The 17514-nt window shown below is 33.5% G+C and overlaps 1 protein-coding gene across 18 annotated transcripts in view; it reads left to right on the top strand.

Annotated features, from left to right (window-relative positions):
• The window catches only part of PLCB4 (phospholipase C beta 4), a 517486-nt gene that overhangs the window by 126675 nt on the left and 373297 nt on the right, over window positions 1-17514 (top strand). For 3 of the 18 annotated variants that reach the window (XM_074209466.1, XM_074209476.1, XM_074209465.1), the window contains exon 1: window positions 789-3845. The exons of 14 other annotated variants lie outside the window; for them this stretch is intronic. The gene's annotated coding sequence lies outside the window, so the exon portion shown is untranslated. Of the gene's footprint in view, window positions 1-788; window positions 3846-17514 lie in introns of those variants that run through there. One more of the 18 variants, XM_074209472.1, reaches the window with a different exon arrangement.

The raw sequence follows: 17514 nt of genomic DNA, 5'->3' as shown, positions 1-17514 counted from the left end.
CAGAGCCCAGGATTTTACTTGTAACAAGATATTTGCATTTCTTTAACTATTAATCTGTATTGTATATATATTTGTATACATGGAACAATTATAGCAATTAAATATAGTATTACTATAAGAAGTTATATTTTTTAAAGAAAGGACAATACTCAACTAGACCCCACATTGAAAGCTGAGATTTAGGTAGTCATGTCTATAGGAAATTTGGCAGGTCAGTATATAATCATTCCAAAGAACTCTTAGGGAGAATCAACTGACATCTACAGGGCTGGTCTTGTACAATCAAGTCATTGTGATATTGAGAACCATTACATGACCCTGGAGTGGAAAAGAAAATGGCCCCTATCAATTTCAATTTGCTACTTTAAAGCACTGATTGTTAATTTTTACTTTCTCTTTTTTACTCTACTTATTTTTTGACCAATAAGATTTTCTTTATCAATGCTATATGATGAGACAATGAATTATCAACAGTAAAAGTTATTTCTCTTAATACTTTGAATTGCTTGAACCTATGTGTCTGTATTTGCCATAGTTTTGGAGGAACATAAAAAAGTAGAAACTAATAAATTTGTGAGTTATGAAAAAGTCCTTTGAATTTCATTGTATTAGAAATCCATTACTGATTTTGGGAAGAGCAGTGTCTCCTATTTATCATTTTTCCCTTTAACATGTTATTGATAAATATTTTATATACTTCCATGTATTAAAAAGTTTTATTTAGCCAACAAATTTAACAGAGGAAGATTGAAAATATGCATTAATTTATTATATATATATATATATATATATATACATATATTCAAGATGTTCTTTTGCTCAAATAACAATTTCCTCTGAAATATCTAGAAGACAGCAAAGCCTCAGTTGCAGTCTTTACTAGAATGTCACCCATACATGTTAGCCTAGGAGCTCTTAGAATATTACTGAAAAACTTGTTCTTTGTCAACAGTTTTGTTGCCATTTATAATTTATTGGTTTGTTGCTTTTTGAACAAAAGAATTAGATGGGAAGTATTAAAGACTCAATGGGACAATTGTTCCAGTTTTCTACCCCACATTATGGCAGAGGGGGGAGAGAGAGAGAGAGAGAGAGAGAGAGAGAGAGAGAGAGAGAGAGAGAGAGAGAGAGAGAGAGAGAAAGATAAAAGCTTATTCAAAGGGATTTTTTTCCTTCCACTTAAAAATACTTATTTCTTTCTATGTACAGAATTGAATGAATCTTGTTTCTTTAGCAAGTGCTTTGACACAGTTCAATTCAGAAAACAGATTTGCCTCTGTCAAGTTTATCAAAGAAAAATGATATGTTAATACAATTAGCTGGAGAGAGTGGATAACATTTCTTCTAGAAGTTATGATTTGAACTTATGCCTGCTCTTTTGTATATTTTTAATTATAGTAATGCTTTACCTTTATAGAGGTTACTTATCTGCTAATCTTAACTATCTAGAAGTTAGCTGAGATGGAGGAAATAAAGGGGGGAAATCAGAGTTTTTTTAGCTTTAATAGATAGATATGACCTTCATAAAGTTCATGTACTAAAACTAAGAATTTATTTTGAAAAATTCCTCAGGTTCTCACTCAGAGTTTTTATTGGTACTTTGTGCACAGTTGTATGTTACAAACTTCATTATCTAGCTTCAACTGAATATTTAGAAGCAACAAAGCTTAAGGGTGGATTGCTGGAAGCAGATAAGCTTCAACAGCAAGAAATTATTACCATTTTCTTCCAGCTAACAGGAGAAAGAGAAATAATATGAAAACAGAAGTAGGAATTAAAAAACATAGTAATCTAATGCCTTGTATTGTGGAGGTTCAAATATGTGTACTATTAATAATTTTCTTAGAGCATCAATATTCTATAGCACAATTCAACAATCGATGTTTATATTGGTAATAGTCATCAAGAAAGGATTGAGATTAATTTTAAGTATGTTTGTTTTAAGAGGCAGTTTTCTTTTAAGGAACTTAGGGAATTCAGGTTTACTTACTTGGAAAATTATCTTATGTAAAATGAGCTCATCTTTAATATATTAAATAAATTAAGTTTCTTCTGGTATTAATGGTCAGGTTTAAAGTTTCCAGAACTGAATTTTATCCTTCAGTAGGTTCTACAGTATAAATACAAACTAACTTTTTTGTTAAATGTGGTAGCAAAGTAATGCCATCATAAAAAAGCACAAGAGACCAAGATGACTATAATATACTGAGACAAACTAATTCCTTTTCATCAAGTTATGAGTTATGTGATTGACTGAGCTGTGGATCCTCGGAATGCAACTCTTAGCCTTGCTCAGTTTGGGCATGCATCTCTTGCTTCACCTGTTTTTTTCATAGGCATGGTTGAAATGTTGGAGCCACATGGGTAGTTCTAGAAGACAGACAATAGAAATGCAATGGACCTTCCAAATCCATGGCTAACATTTAGGACAATGCTATAGTTGTGAGATGGGGGGACATGGACTGATATTGGTTCTAGCATCACCATATCTCAGCTTATCTTGCTTCTAGAAAATTTTTTCCAACACTAACATGAAATGACCATATGATGGTGTAGCGATCATTTTGGGAATTGTCAAGATCATAAATAAAAATTCTAAACACCTTTAAAGCAGGAGCTATATTACATGTTGACGAATTTCCAAAGGCACAGAGCATGGTGCTGAGTCAATATAATGTAATAAAAGCATAAAATGCTCCTCTTGGTAGAAATCAAGTTTATGTTTAAAATTCTAAAGATTCCTAGAAATCAGATGCACTGCAATATTAATAATGAAAGTAGAGATAGCAAGGGACCCTCACGATTTAGTGATCAATTAATAATTGTTCTAAACATCTTGAACATACCTAGGCAAAGTCTCAATGACATTGTTTAAATTCACTACTAGAGTCCCATGAAGTTATTTTATTTATAATAACAAAGAAAGCAGATACATTTCGAGATTTAACCAAAGTCAAACTATTTCTTAAATTAGGGGCTATGTTTTGGTATGGGTAAGAGCAGGCAGAAGTACATCTTCCTTTCAAAACTTACAAAGATACTTTTTCTTCTCATCCTGAAAATTATGAACAAGAGTAGAATTGAGGCCTGTAGATCAATTTTTAGGCATATAACTTCAATTTGCTTTTTGTCAAAACATATCACTTGATCCCTGATAACCTAGCCACATCAAGTGAGTTTTCTGTACCCTCCTTATCTCTGCTAGGTATTGTAGGGGAAGAATATTGCCAGAAGGTGGCAGGAGGGGAAAGTTGAAACAAAAATTTTATTTTATCTTTATTCTTAAATTGGATAATCAACTTCCTGAATAATTAAGAATTAGTTGTGATTTTGTTGTGGTTTTGTTGGTTTGTCTACTTTGATTATAGCTAAGCATATAGTTTAAAGAAGGAAAGGATTTGGTGCATTTTACTTAGACCTATGAACCAAATACCCAAATTCTAGCTATTGAACCTGTTACAAGGAGCAGTTCTTAGTATTTGCAATGATTCTATTATCATTCTGTGCTGTGCTCATAAAAATTCTATTTTAACTGCTCTGCCGGCAGTGAGAAAAATATATACCTTGGGCTTTTCTCTCATTTTTTTTTCTGTCTTTACTGGGCTTCACATGGGAGAGCAGAGGTGTGGGATTGCCCATCAGTCAACCATTGTCATTGTTACAATCACTGACTGACTTGTGCTCCTTCACTTCGTAACCTCCCATTTTCTCCCCTCCCTCCCTCTGAAATCTTGAGACTTACTGAAGAACTGTGATTGCAGTTACACTTTTCAACCTTAGATCAATAGTATTCTTTAGAGCTTGCTCCTGAATTGTAAGTACCAAACCTCTCTCCGTTACTTCAGGTAAGAGAATGTATTTTTTTAATGAATTATGATTACAATTCAAGGTTTCAAAGGGATCCTATTTTTTTTAAAATAGATTTCTTGAGTACATTTGGTAGATGATGTTCCAAGTCCCGTTTTCAGTTTTCCCTAAAGATAAATGATGCATGTGTCTAGGCAGCTGCGGAACAGAGACTATTTTCTGCCAATAATAATAATACTCCTATTGACTGACTGTGCAACTCTGGTATATCTACCACATAGTTACAATAAATATATTCTAATTACAGAAAATCCAAGTCGGCAAAAAGAAGCTATTAGGCTCTACAGCTTTGGTCTGATTCTATGTAATTTACCTAAAACTATCTTAAAACTTTGAATTTATTTTTATCCAAAACTATTTGTTTTGATTTGTTGTTGTTTTTTCCCATTTTGTAGCTATTTTGATTTTGAAATTAATGATCCTTTTAGGAATATTTACTGTGAGCATGTGCATTTGCTATAATATAAAGACAAATCTGAGGTAGTGATTTATTCTTTTGTCCTGCTCATCAGAGGGAGAAAATCATTCTTATTCCTGGTTGGATGTTTTTACTTTGTTTCCTAATAATAAAAAATGAATATATAGGTTCCATTTAAGTTTGTTCAGTTATAATCAGCACTATTTCAATTTGTTGAATTATTCTATTCTCTTTCATTAGTTACTCGGTGATTAAATACATGTACAACAAGTATTTCAAGGTGACCTGGAAGAGAGTTAGTTATTCAAAAGTATGTTAAAAGAAGAGCCTTTTTTTCTCTTGAAAAGTAAAAAGAGTTGAAAATCTTTAATGAAATCACGATATTGAAATCAGTAACATGACAAAACAATTCCAGATTTTCTACTTTTGTTATAACTTAAATATTGATTTAGAGATTTATTTTTTAAAATTTTAGATAGGTTTTATTTATTTTGAGTTTTATAATTTTCCCCCAAATCTCTCTTTCCTCCCCCCACCCCCCCGACAGAAGGCAGTTTACTAGTCTTTACATCATTTCCATAGTTGATTTAAAGATTTAAAAATAATTTTAGAAATATCTTCATCAGTTCTTCATGTAAGAGCCAAAAACCTCATATAAGTAAAAGTTAGGAGAAAGATTACTTTTCAGACATTGCTGTCCCAGCAGGAATGATTTACTTGTGGGCTCTTTGTTTTTCATAGTCATGTAAAATTTTTAGGAACTTTAGGAATATTATTTTGCATTTTTGAAAGAAAGACTATTTCTATATAAAAAAATGAGAACTTACTGATATAGATTGATTCAACAGCCAAAAATAGATCTTTGTAACTTTTTTTATTTGAAAAAAAATTTTAAAATAGTGTATAAATTGGAACTCAATTGCCATGTTTCTGCTGCTTCTTGCAAAGGTACATGTAACACAGTGATAGCTATCCTTGATTACTGATATAAAAAATCCTAAACTTTTTCTATTAAAGACACAGTGATATAGAAAAAAATTCCAAATGTACATTAGGATTTTCCAAATAATTTTTCAATATTATGTTTTGGAAAGTTGAATTAAGGGTTCAGAATTTTCAAAATATGGCATAGTTATCCTACAGATCTTATAGAAATTTTCAGTACTATCTTTTTATTTAGGTGGACACTTTCATTGATGTCCTAGCCATAAAGAGCCATGTGGTTCTCATAGGATTTATTTGAGAGATATTACTTATGTGAGATAAGTTGTAAGGGACTTAATTTCATGTTATTCTAAATAAAAATCTTTTTTATTTTAAAGCTTTATTTAATATATGTGCATATATATATATATATATATATATATATATACTTATATTGATAGATTAACTGTTGTCTGAAAAGAAAAGATTTCAGTCAAACTGCTGCATGTTTTAACGCTGTCTATATAATAATAGTTCCACTGATTTTCTTTTTTTTCTTTCTGGTATATCTACCACATAGTTACAGCCTTACTTCATCAGTAGTTTGGGCTATCTATAAATGATTGCAACTCTTAAGTGATTGAATTGACTAGATGGAAACACTGGTCCACTTCTGATTGATTAGACTGACAGAATGATTGATGAGACTGATAACACGTGGCCTCCTGTCTTCCCCACATGGAATGAACATGTAGAATAAACTCTGATTAGCCTTCTTGGTAGCTATCCAGGGCTCATTATTTTTGATAGTTCTGTCTCTTCCCTTGTGAGCTGTATTACATTTGGGTTCAAATGGAGTGACCCCTTTTATATAGATTTGAACCAGTATGATTCCAAATGCCTATCTGTCAATCTACTGTAGCATTCCCACAATCAGGGGCTAATTCAACATTTCTTTGATTTAATTCCAGTTGTATTTCAGTATTTTTTATTGTATCTTTGTCCCAACTTGCTTGCAGGTGCCCCACTTCACTCATCATGAATTTTAAATATAGAATGATTGTCTGTGGGGAAGCAACTTATTTCCCTCTCATTTAACACACAATTTTCCATTGTAATCTACCTGTTTTAGAAATTTAAATACTTTTTCCAAGCCCAACACTAGTGGATTTATGTTACACATTTTATACATAAACAGTTATTGTAATGATTAGAACTGATAATAGGTTCCTTGAATGATTTGCCTTTTCCTAATACAAGGTTATAAATAGGTTGCATAATCCATGTAGCACTCAAACCATCCTCTGCATTTATATTTTTGAGCCATTAATTTGTTTTCCTTAATTTCTTTAAAAATTAAGATTTTTTATTAACAATAAGCTATAAAAAGTCCTATGTCAGGTAACTAGCTTTGTGAGTGTGTGTTTGTCTCCTAGAGGCAGCTAGTAGATAGATCATTGAACTTGGAGTCAGAAAGATCTGAGTTCAGATCCTGCCTTGGATATTTAACTAGCTGTGTGACCAGGGGCCAAGTTATTTAAGTTCTGTGTGCTTCAGTTTAATCTGTAAAGTGGTGATAATAATAGTGAAAATGATGTAAATTTATAAAATGCTTTTCAAAATTTAAAGTGCTCTGTAAATTATTATTATTATTATTATTATTATTATTATTATTATTATTATTATTATTATTCCACTGATATAGATGGAAACCTGTATAAAAGTTTCTGGGATTTCCTTTGCCATGATAAGACTCTCTGATCTTCTTGGACAAAATCTAAAAATTGAGGATGTATTTGAAGCTTTTCTTCCTTGGTACAATAAAAATTTAGGGTCTTAGAAAAGATTAATTGTCACACTATTTTATGAGCAAAAAAATAAAAACAGTAAATTTCCATAACTGTGAGCAAAATAGAATGTAATTGCCTTCCTTCTGAGACTATCCCACAATTAATCTGTAAATGTGTGTGTGTATATAATTTTTTATAATGCCTAATGTAAATACCTAATGTGAAGAAATAAGAGAAATTTAGTAAGACTTGTATGTTATAGAATGAAATGAACAGAATCACGAAAGGGAGAGAAGGGAAAGGAATAAGCTTTTAGAAGACATTTAGTTTGATAACATTAATGTATGGAAAACTATGAAATATTTTAGTAAATGAATGATGAAACATCTTGTCTCCGTGTAGAGGGGAGAGATTAGAGAAAAGGAATGAGATGTATATTTTCAGATGTGATCATTGTGTTGACATGCTTATTTGACTATATTTGTTACTAGAGAAGACCTATTTGGGGAAGTGATAGAAATTTTAAAAATGGAAAGAAAAATATATTAAGAAAACAGAAGAAAACAAAAGTTCAGAAGGGAGCAGAAACACATAGGGGAATTTTATTTCTACTTTATTACTATATATATATATATATATATATACATATATATATATATATATATGTATATATATATATATCCTAAAATAAACAAAGCACCTTTCCTTTAGAGCTTACATTTTAATGGAAAGATAGCACATAAAAGGGAACTAAAAGGAGATGGGAGGGGAAAACTGGGCACTAGGGCATGGATTTGAAGTCTAGAAGCCACGAATAAGACATTAGGGGAATGAAGGCTGGTTTAGCCCCTCTTTAAAATGGTGGTTCCAAGAATTCATCAATGGGATGAAAGGCAGACCTTACTGAAGGATATTCTATTTGAGAAAACTAGAGGTGTAATTGCGTCTTCCAGAGTGAGGACATCCCAAGTGCTGTGGGAAGTTCCAAGATGAGATGAAATGATTTGAAATTCTGGGAGCCAGGAATAGGGTTGGGAAAGGAATATAGCAATGAAAGCAATTCGAATAAGATGACTTAGGGGCGGCTAAGTGGCACAGTGGATAGAGCACCGGCCCTGGAATCAGGAGGACCTGAGTTCAAATCCGGCCTAAGACACTTAATAATTACCTAGCTGTGTGGCCTTGGCAAGCCACTTAGCCCCATTTCCTTGCAAAAACCTAAAAAAAGAGAAAGAATAAGATGACTTAGGGTGATAAACAGTAAAAATAAAGAATCAGCACTAAAGACAAATGATGGAGTGCTAAAGTCTATGAAAAACAATCATATTTCAACTGCAGGTCTCATAGGCTAAAGCATCTCTATTCTGTATATGCAAGTTAAAGAAAGATGCCTTGACTTCTTTTCATGTCAGTCTCCTCTTAACCCATTATGATCATTTCTGACTTTATATTTCCACAAAAACTGCTCCTTCTGAAGTTAACCATGATCCATTTACCAAATCTAGAGCCTTTTCTCAATCCTCATCCTTCTAGATCTCTCTGTAGTCTCTGACAATATCTTTCACTTTCTTCTTCAATATTCTTTTCTCTTTAGATTTTCCTGACAGTTTTCTCTCATCATTCTCCTCCTTCATGATTATCTTTGTCCCTCCTTACTAAGAAGCCTTCCCTAGTCCTCTTTCAATCTTAAAGCCTGTTGCCTTCCTTCTGAGACTGTCCCCCCAATTAATCTGTAAATATTTGTATATTTATATTTATATATACATATATAATATATAGTTGTTTACCTCCTGTCTGAGCAAAGACTGTTTTTTCCATTTCTTTGTGTCTGGTTTTATTAAGTGCTTAATAGATGGTGTTGACTAACTTTGTATGTGTGTATGTGTATGTGAAAGAGAGAGACATAGAGACAGAGAGAGAGAGACAGAGAGACAGAAAAAAATATACAGAGAGAGAGAGAGAGACAGAGACAGAGACAAAGATATAGAGAGATAGAGACAGACAGAATAACCAGACAAGTGGTACTCCTTAATTTCCATGCAAGCTGATGTTGGTCTGTCATTTTTATATGATGTTCTTGAAGTTCATAATATCTCCAGAATGTCTAGAGAAGCCATGTGGGGATGCAGGGGTCAAGGGGAGGAGGAGCCAGTGTCACTGAAGTCACCTTGCCCTCCCATGTTCCCTTTCTATGCTCTGGACCTCCTCAGAATCCAGGGTTAATCAGAAGATCTGCCACGAATGGAAGAATCCTCCTGTTTTGCCTTTTCACTTCACTCAGGCTACTTAACTGTTCTTTGACCTTGGATGAAAGGGGAGTCAACAGGCATATTCCTTCTGATAAGGGAGAACACCACTAGGGAGGACTTCCCTCTGTCCTGTCACTGTCTCCTAAGATCCTCCAAACGTTTTTTCTGCTCTGGCTTTATGTTTAGCTATTCCCTCATACTCTTCTCTTAACAATCTATGAAACACAGAAACCTCCATTCATTGCCATTAGCCATAATACTGTACCCTTTAGACATCTAGTAGTCTGGCCCAATATTGGATTTTCTTTTATGTGTTGTCTCTCCCAGTTACACTCTAACCTTCTTGGGATTAGGAATTCCTTTCTCCCCCTTTTTGTATCCCTTTGCTTAGCAGAGGAAGCACTTAATGAATATTAAGGTCTTATACTTAATAAATAAATAAATAAATAAATATAGTACATATATATATATTCATTTATTTATTTACACTATAGTAGAACACTGTATTTTGCATTCATTCATTAATCTAGCTGACAAACATTTATTAAGTACCTAATACTTATCAGGTACCATGCTAGGTACAATAGTGTTAACACAATCAGAAAAAAAGAATTGAATGTACCCCAAAGGCTTCTGTTCTCTAACATAGATTCTAGTATTCTGGTAAAAGGCAAAATGTAAAAGTGAAAAGATTAACATGACAATAAAAAATGGATATTTGAATATGACTCAGAAAGGATAAGCAGAAGAGCATTCTGATGGATCAATACAATATTAGTTCATGTATTACATATGATACTGATGATTATAAAGGGATACTGTTAAATTATTTACATATTAAAGTCACATAAATCATTTATTTTCTCAATAAGTGGTTATTCATGAAAAGATCTGAATTCTGGAACTGTGATTACTAAAACTGTGTTTATTTTCAAAGTGGTGACTGGCAACTAAGAGAGGTAGATACAGTTGGTGAAAAATCACATCACTGTATTCTACTGTATTGTGGAAGAAATTTGTGACTATTTTAGAGAAGTCATTTCTGAGTACATTCTATTCCCTGACCCTGAATAGTTTTTACAGTTCTCATAAAACCAAGCTATTTTGGTGCTACTTGCCAAAATCTAATACCTGGCAGGTGTCAGTGAATCAGATCTCTCCAGATTTAAACCATATAAGGAAAAATTGATTCTCCTTGCATGTGCTAATGTCTTATATCTCAATAAATCAAAACTTTTGATCATTGGAAATGTCATTAACCTAAGCCTTTTGAATTCATTTAATCTAGACTTTTATTAAATACTTAATCTGTATGTGCAAATGTAATAGACACTGAGTACAGAGACAAAACCCATAGAAGTCTTATCTTCTTTTAGGATGGTATAGCCACAGAGAAGTAAATATAGGATAATTTGAGATTGTGGAGAGAATATTAACAATTGGAGAGATCAGAAAAAGCTTCATGGAAGTTCCATAGACAGAGGTGAAGAAAGAGTCAATTTGATGTGTAGGAGGCAGCTTGGATGAATGCAAAGAACTGGAAGATAGTTGAGTTAGGAAGATTGTTAGCTGGTGGTTCATTGTCACTGGGATAAAGAATAATACATGAAAAGAAGTAATGTTAACAGAGACTAGAAGTGATATTGCAGTGAGATCATGGATAGTCTTAAATGACAAAATGAGGAACTTCCATTTGATTCTAGAAGGAATAGGAAGATACTGATGGTTCTTTTGAGCAGCTTACTGATATGGACATGTGACTTAGAAATTTCAATTAAGTAAATGTTTAGAAGATGGATTGGAGAGGGGAAAAAATTGCAAGCAGGGAAACCGATTAAGGCACATTAGCCATGTTCCAGGCAGATATGAATGATGATCGTGCCATGGTAAGTGGAGAAAAGATGATGAATGAAAGAGATATTGTGGAGTTTGAAATAATAAGTAGCTGGTTGAATAGAAGAGTTGATTGACATGGGGGGTACATGATAATTTCAAAGAAGAATGGTGGTTCTAAAAGCATAAATAGGTGAATTTAGAAAAACTTAGAATTTAGGGGAGAAATTAATCATGGGACATGATGTGTTTGAGTCACTTTAGTGAAGGTATCTTGCAGTCAGCTGCCATTGTAGTACTGGAACACAGAAGAGATATGAGGACACTGATATATAGATATTTTTGGTCAGCTATATGATGAAAATTGAAACTTTGGATTCAAGGCTATCACATATTAATTTGTTGCATATAAAATAAAAGTTAATTCAAGGAACAAGAAGACTATTTTTCCTTCCTGAATCTATTTTCTGTTTGTTTATTCTAGGAACGAATTTTGGAATCATATACTTCTTAGGGCAAAAGTTTTAAGACTGCAGGGATTAAAGATTTCACTTGTAACATTTCACAGTAATATTCAGTTATTGTGACTTTTCAGATTCACTGATACCCAACTTCTGATGAGAACCTCTGCACTTAGTTAGGGTGATCCTTGCATGAGTGATACAGTCCACATCCTGGCCCATGGTCAAAACTTTGGGATTTAGGGAATTGGGTTTTTGGAAATTGAGAGCTACTGCTAGAGTCTGTCCTTTGTGAATATAAGCCTTTATAAAACCAAAGATGTTCCTACACCATGATGTAGTAGAATAAAATTTTATTAGAGGAAAATTATTACATAGCTAAGTAATTGTAATTGTAGTATAGGCTTAGGATTGCCAGTGAATATGTTTATCACTTTTCTGCACCCTAATGTTACATTCCTGATTCGTCTTAAATTCCAGAATATTCATAAATTCAAGGAATATGAATTTAGGGCTAAAGTGACTTTATAGGTCAACTAATCTAACCCTAGGTCATTTTATAGATGAGGAAACTGAGGTGCAGGGAAGTTAAATGATTTGCCCAAAGTCATACTGGTAGTCAGTGGCCAAGTTAGAATTCATATCTCAGATATAAAATGTTCTAATATATTATATTTCATGGAGAAGTTGTTCTATCATTCATGTATTATATATTTAAGTCTTGTTTCAATATTTAAGATGGAATTTAAAATGTTGTCTGTGCTTGGAGTTCTCTTTGGAATTAAAGGAGAAATTGGAGAAGATGTGTCATTTTCTTTTGATGAGGAATTATAGCTTTGGAGGAAAATATCCAGAAAACATCTGAGGATCAGTTCTTGAAATGTTTTTCTACCTCATGCACTTTGTAGATGATAAAGAAGAGTGGAGGCAAGGTGACATAGGTGCCCCTGACTCACTGTTTTAGTGACACCAGAGTGTCACTAACCAGAGTGATTTCAGAGATATCAGGAGCTTAGAGGACTTTGATAAAGTCAAGATTATTTTCTGAAGGACAAAAAAATTAATTTGAAGAATTATGATTTAGCCTTTTATTTTCTGACATTTTATAAGAAGACAGTTGGTATGTTGTCACAGAAATCATATCTTTATGCACGCTCAGAAGGGGCAAAAAATGCAAGTCAACATTAGGGACTGTTTTTAAGAAAACCTATAACAGGATTGATCTCCATTGAGCATTATGTCTCTTACCATTTTAGCTTCCTTCTGTATTACAACTTCAGAGCACCATAGAAACTGGAGTAAATAATGATTATTCTGGATCATCCAGAAAATTTTCAGGTGACTTTTATTTTTTCCATTTAATTAATTAATTTTAATTATTTATTTTTAAAAATTGAGTTCCAAATTCTCTCCCTCCTTTCCCTCTATCACCTACTAAAAGCTCAAACATTATCATATCAATTTTATATATGAAATTATGCAAAACACATTTACATATTAGCTATATTTCAAAAATGTAAAAATAAAATGCAAGAAACAAGAAAGGGACAAAAGTCTACTTCAATATCTATCTGAATTCATCAGTTATCTCCCTCTGGAGGCGGATACCATTTTTCATCATGGGTCCTTTGGAATTGTCTTGATTTATTGTCTTGATAAAAGTAGCTAAGTGAAAGAAAGACTTTTTAAAATAGCTCCCTCCCCCCCTTTTTTTTTTTTACAAAAACCTTTACAAAAAACTTTTACTTCAAGGAATAATTCTTTAGTTACCTTAAAATTTTTTCTTTAGAAATAAACAAATCCCCCAAAACCTGTTACTCATCATTTTGAATAGTTGAGATGTTATAATTATATTGTATTATTATAATTATGAGACATATCTATATGTCAATGCCCTTTCCTGACAAAGGTGAGAGACAACAGAGTTCTGATACAATGAGGTATATAAAGTAAACTAATGTAAGAGGATATTTTCAATGAACATAATAATAGGACAATATGACTAAGAACTGTAATTTTATTTTTGTAGGATCTCTTTCTACTGGCAGATCATACACTATCCAAATTACTCTATTTAGTGTTATCTGAGACCCAGAGAAGTTTAGGAGCTTGATAAAACCGACGTCATTTTAACTTCATATCCAGAACACTATCCATAAAAGCAGACTTTTTTCAAATATATAAAATATATACATTGTGAATAACACTTGAGGAGACCTGATGTTTTAAAAATAGATGTACCAGTCCTTATGCATCTAAATAGCATTGTCTTTCACAGTAATTACCTCATGATGTTATTCACTAAGCCAGCATTGCTCCCAGTGGAACTGCCTTAAAAAGAAGTTTATAGACTACACAAGAACACATGAAAGATGATAGTGCAGTGCAATGGAAAGAAAACTGAATTATTAAGCAACTACTATGTGTCAAATATTGAACTAAGTGCTGGGGCTTTGAAGATAAAAGCAAAGCCGATTCTGTCCTAGGATCTCTTCTCTTCTCTGTCCTTTTCCTCTCCCTCCTGTGACCTCATCATGTTTGATGATCCAATCTATGCAGATGGCTTCAAATATACCCATAAACATGTGTATGTATATATAAGCATACATGTATGCATGCATGTATATATCTAATCACTTTCTCCTCTGAACTTCAGTCTTGCATTACCAATTTTCTGATAGACATTTCATCTGGATGATGGACATCTCAGAGTTAATAATCTAAAATGGACCTTGTTGTTCCCCCCCCCCAAACTTACCTTTCTTTCACCTGTCCCAATTTCTCTTAAGATATCGCCATTCTGGGGCAGTTAGGTGGCACAGTGGATAGAGCATTGACCCTGGAGTCAGGAGGACCTCACTTCATATCCAGTCTCAGACACATAATAATTACCTAGCTCTGCCACCCTGGGCAAGTCACTTAACCCCACTGCCTTGTAAAAAAAAAACTAAAAAAAATAAAGATATTACCATTCTTCTGATACCCAACTGTATAATTTGTCTTATCTTCACTCAACCTACATATCCAATCAGCTATCAACCCTTTTTGTTTCTACCCTTACAATATTTCTGGCATCCATCCCCATCTCTATGGCTCATTCAGTTGCCATCTTACTCCAGGCCCTCATTACATCTGAGATGGATTGCTAAAAAAAATTACTAGTTGGTCTGCCTTCAAAGCTCTGACCACTTCAGTTCATCATTGTCAAAATGATTTTCTTTGAGCTCTCCATCCTAAGTGTCTTAAGCATTTCTCATATCATTCCCATATGGAATTAATTCTAATATTTGCTTCTAGAGAAAATAAATACTCCTCTAACTTTAACCTTGTCCCAAGCTATATTCTTTCCCTCATTGTGTATTATTCCCTCAAGTCTAGTATCTTTGATGTGAGGGGCTTGTTGAGTCCTTTTCGTGGGGTGGGGGTATTACTCTACTTTTGGTGTACATTTTCCACTCAACTCTCATCTGTGACTCCAAGAAGCTGCAGCATATACAGCCACCACCCTGATAAAACCATCTTGGTAGGTAGGTTAACTCAGGTTGAGGGTAAGTGATAGACTTCAGATCCATAGGTGAGTTAGGAAGAATATGAATAAGAATATGAAGACTTCCTCCAGCAGAATAGACCAAATAGAAGAATTTGTTCCAATGGCCATGAAGGCAAGAGTCAAGTGAAGCAGGCTCTGTGAGCTTGGGCAGACATTGAAAATGCCAAGATAATCCGTTGCATCCTGGGTCATCTCTAATCATCTTGACTTTATCTTGTCACTGGCCTTTGATGACTTTGGATGATAAAGTGAGACTGATGTCTTGGTACTTTCACTTAAATGCAATTCACACAAAAGCCAAGACATCACTCATGAAGCATTGGTCTTCCTCAAAAATGAGGAATAAATAATTCCTCCCTCTCTTTGTGAATCAGCCAAACTGACCTTTCTCTTCCTCACACTTGCTCCTCCCCTAATTAACTTGGCATTGGCCTTTTCCCAAGACTAGAATACAATCCTTCCTCCTCTCCTATGCTTCATAGACAAGGTTCAAAAGATTTCTTTCTCTGTGAAGATCTCCGAATCTGTCAACATATAGTACACTTCCAATTTATCTTGTTCAAAGCTACTTATTATTTTTCTGTATTTATTCTCTCTATATTATATATACATACACACTCCCACACATACACACACATTTTGTTTAATTTCATTTTGATACACCCCCCCACTTCTTAACATTTAACAATGTTTGGCATGTGGTATAAGCTTAAAAATCTTTCTTGATTGATTCAACATCATAATATGTTATAGTTTGGAAATCATTTTCATCACAACAACCCAATTTGATATGGAGGTATGTATTCTATTGTGTTTATCAAAAATTGGTCAGGGGTGGCTAGGTGGTGCAGAGGGGTGGCTAGGTGGTACAATGAATAGAGCACCGGCCCTGGAGTCAGGAGTATTTGAGTTCAAATCCAGCCTCAGACACTTAATAATTACCTAGCTGTGTGGTCTTGGTCAAGCCACTTAACCCCATTGCCTTGCAAAAACCTAAAAAAAAAAGACTATATATTCTTTAATGCCTACTAGATTTCAAAATCCCAATTTACATTATCCAAACCATATCAAATATGTGAATGTTATGTTCATAACTTTGTAGATAAACTAATATTTTTAGTTCTTTTTTCTTAATATTTCTCTTGTTAAAATAAAATCCAGAAAAGTAAAACTCCCAGGTTTTAAGGTGCTCGTCCCCTTTTTTGTTTGTTTGTTTGCTTGTTTTTGTTTGTTTTTTCAGGCAATTGAGTTAAGTGACTTGCCCAAGGTCACACAGCTAGGTAAGTATTAGGTGTCTGAGATCACATTTGAACTCAAGTATCCTGACTCCAGGGCCGGTGCTCTATCCACTGAACCACCTAGCTGCCCTCAACACATTTTTAAAAAGTTGCCACGAATGCTTCTTACTTCTGAAAACATTATTAGTTATATTATTGAAATATGGCATTGTTAGCAGGGATTGTTTTCACATTTTCTTTGCATCCCTATTAAATAGCATATCTGTCATTTAGTCATATTGATAATAATAATAATAATAATAATAATAATAGCATATAGCACTTAATATGTTCCAGACACTTAAACTCTTATTATGTGCTTTTGATTGATGCTAAATTTATTTTATATTATGGAGACACTTAAAAAAGCAAACTATTTATCTGATTATTAGATTCTGAGGAAGCAAAATCTTCCTTAAAGGAAGACCCACGTAGAGACTCCAATGTTCCAAAATAAGAATGAGTTTATGAAGTCATTGATGTGGATACTTCCTCCAGTGATATATGTATTACCCATCTATACAATCTTGTGTGACTCTAATTCAGACATTCCCATAATTCTGCCACAGAGAGTTCATCTAACATCATAGGGACATTTTCATTGTTTTGGAATGGAACAGTCTGACAGCCTTTTATCTCTTGCTCTTTCTCTCTGAATAAATGGGTAAATAAATAAATGAAGAAAGCATTTATTAGGTGCTATGTGCTAAGCACTAGGGATACAAATAAAAAAGTAAGGAATTCCCACTCTCAGGTTGTTCACATTTGGTAAAAGGAGACAATACACAGAAGATTTCAGCTACAAATAAAATGGTAAGCTCTCATGGTCCTTAAGTTACAGCATCAAATAATTTTTCTTTCATATGATTTCCATGATGGCATGATGAAACTGTATTACTTTTTGATGTTGAATTATTTGAAAATGAAAAAGATTTTGGCTGCATGAGCTTTCTTTTCTGGCTTTCAGAAACTATGCTTATATAGCACCTGCAGGAGTTGTTAGAATGTATCTCTACCAGGATTGCTTCCTCAGATGGTGGTTGGGGGCACTAGAATGAAAGCATTGCTCTTGGATTAAGGGTTTAGGTTATCTTCATCAGGGTATGAAGGGAGGTGGTGATCAAAGGGTTGGTAATGGTGGTTTC

This window comes from Macrotis lagotis, chromosome 1 (genome assembly GCF_037893015.1).
Source record: "Macrotis lagotis isolate mMagLag1 chromosome 1, bilby.v1.9.chrom.fasta, whole genome shotgun sequence".
Taxonomy (NCBI): Eukaryota; Metazoa; Chordata; class Mammalia; order Peramelemorphia; family Peramelidae; genus Macrotis; species Macrotis lagotis.
Note: the sequence above shows the minus strand (reverse complement) of the source record. Positions and strands in the feature narration are given on the sequence as shown.